General features: G+C 26.5%; 2 non-coding genes across 2 annotated transcripts; both read left to right on the forward strand.

Moving 5' to 3' along the window:
* The first annotated feature begins 524 nt into the window (after positions 1–524).
* Trnar-ccu (transfer RNA arginine (anticodon CCU)) lies at positions 525–597 on the forward strand. The gene has a single exon. It is a non-coding gene; the product is annotated as a tRNA-Arg (tRNA).
* Positions 598–5,743: 5,146 nt separating this feature from the next.
* On the forward strand, positions 5,744–5,816 carry Trnar-ccu (transfer RNA arginine (anticodon CCU)). Its single transcript has one exon. It is a non-coding gene; the product is annotated as a tRNA-Arg (tRNA).
* Positions 5,817–8,720: the final 2,904 nt, after the last annotated feature.

Below are 8,720 nucleotides of genomic sequence, written 5' to 3' on the forward strand. Positions count from 1 at the left end.
TACATATAAGTGATTAGTAATATATTACTATTAGTATAGTAATATAAGTGACTATTACTATATTAATATACAGTAACAACTATAGTATTATACTTGTCAATATTCCAAGTTAAGCTTTTTGCCATTTGTTCTTTAATCTATATGTATATTAGAAAAAACAAAGCTAATAAAAGCAGTACAATTATTATATTAAACTCATCCGAAGTTTTATCTTCAACTCCATTTAATTATTGCTATAAAATTTGTGGATAATGGATCTTCTAAAGTGTCTTGGTATTTTCTATTTTAACACGGTTGATACATATTTTGAAGCGAAGTCTTATGTTAAAATATGATATTATCTTCAACAACAATCGAATCCGTGATCGGTTTTTTTGTGATGAATCCGCCATCTTATTCCAAGAAATAATTCAATATACCGGAGTCTAAATCAATAGGTCTCTTAATTCAATTTGGCTTTAATTAGGATTTGTTTATTTACTTAAAGAATAACTTTTGGCAATTCGACAGAGCAACTGTCTGTCGCCCTCGTGGCCTAACGGATAAGGCTTCGGTCTCCTAAACCGGGGATTGCGGGTTCAAATCCCGCCGAGGGTAAATTGGTGTTATTTCTTTTTTGCCCCCTATTCAGGGCAGCTTCACAATCAGGCTGTTACTATGTAAGTACAAAGATAGATAAGAACAAGATAACTCTGCAAGCACAAAAGCCAGCTTCGGATCCGGGGTGGGTGCTCCAATAACTGTCAATCATTAATGGTTTGAAAAATAAAATTTTACGTTTTGGATAAAATTAATGAATATGGTTCAGAATCCTTATTAATGTCAGCTAAATCCAATCAAACAATAAACAAAATTGCCAAATATCAACTAATAAATAGAATTAGGGTAATGTGTTTGGCAAATTTTTACCTTTGAAAATGAAGTTTAGATGTTGTACTGCATTCTTTAGTCAAACCAAATCTTGAAGGACAGAAAAATTGTTTATCAACAATAGTAATTTTTTTCAAGTACTTAGAGGTCATCAGTGACTTAATAAATTGATAATACTCCAGCCTTAAATATAGAAATAATGAGATGAATTTGATAATCAAAGGATTTTTATAATGAGGCGTTTAATTGTAATAATTAAAAATACTATATTCACTAGCATTTATTTTTGTTTTATCTAGTTTTATAAAAAAAATAATTCAAGCATTTAGAATTTAAATCCAATAACTTTTTCATATTTTTCATTACTTCTTTTTTTTTGTAAAATATAAAATATTTAGTAATATCAACTATTACTGAAACATAATTCTAGAAATTATAAATGTTAAATTCCTGACAAGTAAATAAATTTCATGGAGTGTAATTTCATGTGAGCGTTGAAAATGCCAACTGGTATATGAATACACATTTATTGTGGAAATAATTTGGGTTGTATTTATTTATTCATTAAAAAATGACAAATTACTGACTTGATGCAGAATTTATGGTCTGCATTCAGATCACATTTTATGTTTTCGATATTCAAAGTCTTCAGTTTAAATATACAAAATTTCTATAATATTTAATCAAATATGTGCAAATCTTGTATAGGATTTTGAATATACAAACTTCTCAAGTAAATTAACATCTTATATAATAAATTCGAGCTAAAAAGTAATAAAAAGAGAATTTGATCTGCAAATTAGGTCTATTATATTTTAAATATTCTAAAATGTTATGATACAATTTTACCAAACAACAACAATAAAATTATAATCATTTTGAATGAACAGTTTAAAACATGCATCAGAAGATATTATAAAACAAACTCCAATCAAACTATACTCATATTATTAAGGAACAAAAGCGGAAACAAGAATGTACGATTTGATTAAAATCAATTCTAAATTGGCGAAAGCCCGAGGGAGATATATGTGATTATATAATGAAAAAGGATATAATATATTGACAAAAAATGAATTTTACGCTCAATGCAATCAAATTATATCCGAAAATTGATCAAAATTGAACGAAATTGTAGAATAAAAAAATGAAAGTCACTATAAAGATTTTTTTTTAATTTCAAGATAACATAAAAATTTCTCTATGACGCTTTATTTTGAAATTCTGTTGGATAAATATATTTTACCCACCACTATCATATAATTTTGTGGGCCTTAAATTTTTTTTTCTAAATTTTAATAATCCTTTTAGTAGCTAAATAACACTTGTGCTCAATTTTATTTAAAATATTCAAAGAATGTGAAATTTTATTACTTTCAATATGTGTGCGGAAAGTGAGAATAAAAGTAATTATTTCTTCAAATATATGATAAACCAATTTATTTTAGAAACACTGAATTATTTTTGTTAAAGTTTCTATAAGCTCAGTAAAAATTGAGTTATTTGCTGCATATCATCTTTAAATTGTATTTTGATATTCATAAAATAATAATTACGTTAACTAAACATTTTTAAAGATAATTTTTTTAGAATTATTTAAAATATTGTAATCTGATTCCTTTCAATGCCGAAGAATTACTTCAACTATTTTCCATTCTAAAGTAGCAAAAAATGCATTTTTTCAACTTTAGAACGTACATTAAGTATGTATAATACAAATGATACATAAGTATATATAAGTATGTATAATACAATTATATATAAGTATGTATAATACAAATTATATATAAGTATATACAAGTATGTATAATACAAATTATACATACTTATTACATTTATGTTTATATTATATGAAACAAAAACATATAAATCTTCCCTCATTTCTCATTGAAATCAACCATTTACCAATTTTTCATCCTCCCTTTCATCTTTAATATCAGATGAAATTTATTTTTATTGGCTTATACTAATTTTATTTTTTGTTTCTCACAAACCAGTTTTAAATAAAGTAAAAATTTAATGTTTTGATTTATTTTTTTAATTTATAGCTTGCACTAGTTTTACGTTTGGAATATGAATTGAAAGAAGGCAATCATTTATTTAAAAGAATGAAACCATTTGTCGAGAAATTTCTGCTTTCAGACAAATAAATGTTTTTCTTTTCTGGTGGCAATGAGACATTTTATTTCTTTAAAGCAATTAAGCATAACTAGTTAAGATTTCTGAATTAAAATTCAATAAAGAAATTAATAAAAAAAACGAGCGTTATTCTATCAGCAACTGATGGAAATGTGCTTTCCGTTTAATTAAATTCTCTTTTATTATTTTTTTTTAGAATGGTTAAATTTACAAATTTTTTCAATATTATAGAAATCATTCTATATGATTCAGTTTGCAGGTATTCGCCTTTTAAGAACAGTAAAATTCACGTCGAATGATGCTTAAAATGCTGATTATTCACCATTTTCTGCATTCTTGGATGGTTCCGTAGAAAAAGGATAAATTGTAACTTCTAAACATAAACACAGAAAAGAATCTGCTATTAACTCGGAAATGATAAAAATGTTTACTCGCTAAGAAGCAATAAATAATAATATATCGCTAACGTAAGCATATGAACTAAAAACAACAACTTGATATATGGCCACGTTGCAGCAATTAGCTATGTTTTGTATCTATTAATTTCATTACCGCACATATTTAGATTTATTGCCGGCGCAAACTGATTTACCGGAAGTTTCAGGAAATTTGAGCAATTAATAGGAGGCGGTCGGAAGTATTTATCTTTCCATTTAGTAATTAGGGGAATTTATTTAGTATGCTTCAGCAATTTCGCTCCTTCTAGATAAAAATAAGTTTACAGTGAGGTTGTATTCTAAAGCGAGATGCTTATGTTGTAATTCAGTTCAGTTTTTATCATAAATCAGAGTTCACGAAATTTGCTGATTTAACTTGTGATGAGGATTTAGAAAATGTTAAGTAACTAGCCTAATGGGTTATAACGCCCAAATAATTTGCTGTAAAGGTTAAAATTTGAAAATATTCCAAATTGATATTTCGTTAAGTGGAAGAAGTACCAGCAAGAACTGCTATAGTATGCAAAAGTTTATTATTTTTGAAAAAAAAACAATTACATTGAAACTGGTTGATTAGTTTTAAAGATTAAATGCTATATTATGAAGTATTTTAATTGCATTGCCATTTGTTTTAAATTTCATTTTATTTTCATATTTCTAAAGCGATTTTACGAAATACGATTTTTTCGTATTTCGCGATTTTAAACTTCTAGCTTTATAACTGGTATTAATGAAAAAATGAGACTTTAATTATTCTTTTTTACACTTGAAGATATGTTTTGACAGATTTTGAATCGGTAAAGAAAAAATTATATTGATGAAATTAACTGAATTAAGTGAATTGTTAATTTAAATTAATAATTAATATTTCTTTCAAAGAGGAATTATATCTTTCTTTTTAAATCAGCTGCTGTCAATTAATGATCGTTGAAAATATATTCATGGTAATTTTGTCAGTACGATCACTGAAAGTGACAAAATTATGAAGAAATAATAACGATTGAAGGGAGTTTTCGAACACACTCTGGATACAAATGAGTAAAAATGTAAAAATAAGCAAAAAATATACAAACAGGTTTATCATTTTGTGATTAAAGGTGCTACGGAGTATCTATTATGCCTTTGCAATGGAAAATATGCAGTTGTATATTATTGATAGACTTGAAAAGGAAATATAATTTATTTCGGTTATAACATTGATAATGTTCTCTCTTCCACGTAGAATGTTATGTGGACTTTATCCTGCTGGTTAATAAGATCTATAGAATGACAATCATCTACAATTTGATTGCAAACTCAGAAACCAAATTTCTTTTGTCGAGTTTATCCTGTTGATTAATAGGATTTATAGAATGACAATCATCTACAATTGGATTGTAAACTCAGAAAACAAATTTCTTCTATCGAGTTTATCCTGCTGATTAATAAGATCTATAGAATGACAATCATCTACAATTTGATTGCAAACTCAGAAAACAAATTTCTTTTATCGAGTTTATCCTGCTGATTAATAAGATCTATAGAATGACAATCATCTACAATTTGATTGCAAACTCTGAAACGAAATTTCTTTTATCGAGTTGATCGCCTTTTTGAAGAATCATGTTCACCTAAACAGTCATTCGGCGCTCCAATAACTTTAGACATTAGACTGTTAGTAGTCTTTTACCCACAGATTTAGTTTCTAAGTCTCTCATTCCAAAACAATTCAAGTTTAGTTACCTCATAATACTAAAAAAAAAAAAAAAAAATCAAAGTTTCTCTTTTAAATATGAGATAAATTTCGTACCTATAAACGGACTTTCAAGCAGTGAACTGACCATGATTTTAAAGAATTCATACACAAAAGATGACACCCACTAAACTGTCGACTATTATAAAAATGTATGCTCAGACATTCTTTAAGATTTCCTAAGAATTCTCCCCACAGCCCTATTGGATATCTTTTGATAGTTATACTTGCTGTAGTTAAGCCTTCTCTTTCCTTTTTAATCTATGGAGTAAGATATAAAACGAAACGAATATCCCCTACAGTTTATTTGTACTTTCCATTTTAATAAGGTTGATACATATTCTGAAGCGACATCATATGGTAAAATGCCATATTATCTTCAACGGAAATCGAATCCGTGATCGGTTTTATGAATTTTGCTATGTATCCGCCATCTTATTCCAAGAAATAATTCAATATACCGGAATCTAAATCAATAGGTCTCTTAGTTCAATTTGGCTTTAATTAGGATTTGTTTATTTACTTAAAGAAAAACTCTCGGCAATTTTACAAAGCGATGAACGTCGCCCTCGTGGCCTAACGGATAAGGCATCGGTCTCCTAAACCGGGGATTGCGGGTTCGAGTCCCGCCGAGGGTAAATTTCTAACATCGATTTTTTGCTTCAGTTCAGGGTAGGTTCACAGTCATGATGTTACTTTGTAAGAAAGCTCTGTAAGTACAAAAGACAGCTTTGGATCCGAGGTGGGCGCTCCAGTAACTGTCAATCATCACTGATTTGAAAAATAAAATTTAACGTTTTGGATAAAATTAATTAATATACTGCAGTATTTTTATTAGGAATTTATTCAGTATTTTTATTAGGGCCTTAGGAAATGTTTCATAGGTTTGATAATCCTTTCAGGGACTAAAGATTATGTGTGCAAAATTTCATTTAAATTTGACAAAGAATTTGAAACTGTCTTACGTTCTAACGAAAAAAAACTGACATTCAATTTTATACGTACACACAGATACACACACATATATATCATAATTATTGAACATAATTACTTCAAGAGTTTAAAAAATTTCAAAATTATAAGATAATTTACTTAATTTACAAAATTATAAGATAATTTACTTAGTTTACAAAATTATAAGATAATTTACTTAGTTTACAAAATTATAAGATAATTTCTTTTAGTGTCAATGAAATTTTCATCCTAATGTTTAAACAAACTCAGTAGAAATTGCATCTTTTTCGGAATATTATCTTTAAGTTTGTTTCCACATTTATAAAATAATTATTACTTTAAATAGATACATTATGAGGATTATAATTTCATAATTATTTAAATTATTGTTATATAATTCCTTTCAATACTCAAGAATTACTTCAATTATATTTTGTTTTATAGCCATAAATTTATTTTCTTAATACAGTTTTTATTTATGTTTATGCTGTATGGAATAAAGAAAATATTTCCTTTTCTCATTTTTTACTGAAAACAACATTTACCAATTTATCATCCTCCATTTGTAATTTATTATCAGATGAAACAAAAGTTTCTTTAATTGCCTTATCATATTTTTTTTTTATTTTCGCTAAGAAAAAATTAAAAGTGTTGGTTTATTTTTTTATCGCATGGACTAATTTTATGTTCGGGATGCGAATATAAAGGAAGCAACTATTAACTTTAAAAAATAAAGCAATTTATAACGAAATTTCAGTTTCTAGTTAAAATTCTCAGATTTCAAAATTTTTTGAATGCATTTATTTTTTAAAGCATTTAAACAATTTTCATTGAGTTTTTGAATAAAAATATTTAACAAAAATACAATAAATAGATAATAAAATAAATAATAAAAAATAATTAATAAATAATAAAATAATAATAAAGTTAAAAAAATGGAAATAAAATAAATAGATAATAAACATATGACTGATTCGTTATATCTTGTCAGTAACTGATGGATATGTATTTTTTATTTAATTAAATTCTCTTAAATTATTAATTTCTGAATTGCTAAACTTACAACATTTTTCAAATTTTTAGAAATCCTTCTGCTTATTTTAATCACCAGGTTGTCTGCTCTAAGTGCACTATAATTTACATCGAATGTTGTTTATAATTTCACATTCAACATTCTATCATATTCGCATGTAATATTTTTCATTTTATGCTTTCTAGTAAGGTTCCGTAAGAAAAAGATAAGTTGTAACATCTGAATATAAAAACAGAAAGGATTCTGCTGGTGACTCCGGAAAAGATAAAAATGTTTACTGGCCAAGAAGCGATAAATAATCGTATATCTCAAACGTAAGCAAGTGAGCTAAAAACAACAACGTGATATATGGGCGCATTACTGCAATTAGCTGTGTTTTGCATTTGCTAATTTCATTACCACACATATTTAGATTTATTATCGTTGCAAACTGATTTACCGGTAGTTTCAGGAAATTTGAGTAATTAATAGCGAGGAGTCGGAAGTTTTTATCTTTCCATTTAGTAATTAGGTGAAATTATTTAGTAAGCTTCGGCAATTTCGCTCCTTCTAGATAAAAATAAATTTTGACGGTAAGGTTGTATTCTAATGCAAGATTCCCTACGTTGTAACTCTGTTAGAAACGCTAAAATAAATCATGATTCTTGAAATTTTCTGATTTAACTTGTGTCTAGAGCTTAGTAGGATTTAATCTAATTCGCTATAATGCCAAAAAGATTTATTGTAAAGGTTACATTTTAAAAACTTTCCAAATTAAAATTTTATTTATAGAAGAAATGTGTACAAGAAGTGTTATAGCGTGAAAAGATTTATTGTTTGCGAAAAAAAATTATAGCAAATAATGGCTGAATAGTGTTATACATTAAATGCTATATTATGAAATATTTTGATAATATTTGCACTTTTTTTCATTTCTAAGGTCATTTAAAGCTTGGAACTTTATATTTTGGATTAATTAGCTAATAACAATTTAAATATATTTTTGTATTTGAAAGTAAGTTTTAATGCAGATTAAACCTGTAAATAAAAAATATATTTTTTTGATGAATATAGCTTAATGGAGTTCATTGTTAATTTAAATTAACAATTAATATTTCGTTCATAGTGGAGGTATGTGCTTCTCCTTTCAGCTACCATCAACTAATTGTTGTCGAAAATATATTCATCGCACGATTGCAAATACAGAAAAAGAAAATAACAAAGTTATAAAAAAATAATAACGACTAAAGCCGATGTTCCAAATACATTTTGGATACATAAAATTAAGAATGTAAACTTAACTGAGAAACTAAAACTGAAGTTATATGTATTACAGACTATTTAATATACCGATTAATTGGATAAAAATGCAAATATATTTTATTTATAAGCTTAAGATGAAATTTAATGTATAATCTGTTGTAACATTGGTATTTCCTCACCCACAAAGATTTGTTGTCTATCCTGCTGACAAATATTATTTAAAATGGGACAATCATCTACAATTTAACTGTCCACTTTAAATATAAAATTTAATTTTTCAAGTTTATCCCTTTTTTGAACTATGCTATTCCCC

This window comes from Argiope bruennichi, chromosome 6 (assembly GCF_947563725.1).
Source record: "Argiope bruennichi chromosome 6, qqArgBrue1.1, whole genome shotgun sequence".
Classification (NCBI taxonomy): Eukaryota; Metazoa; Arthropoda; class Arachnida; order Araneae; family Araneidae; genus Argiope; species Argiope bruennichi.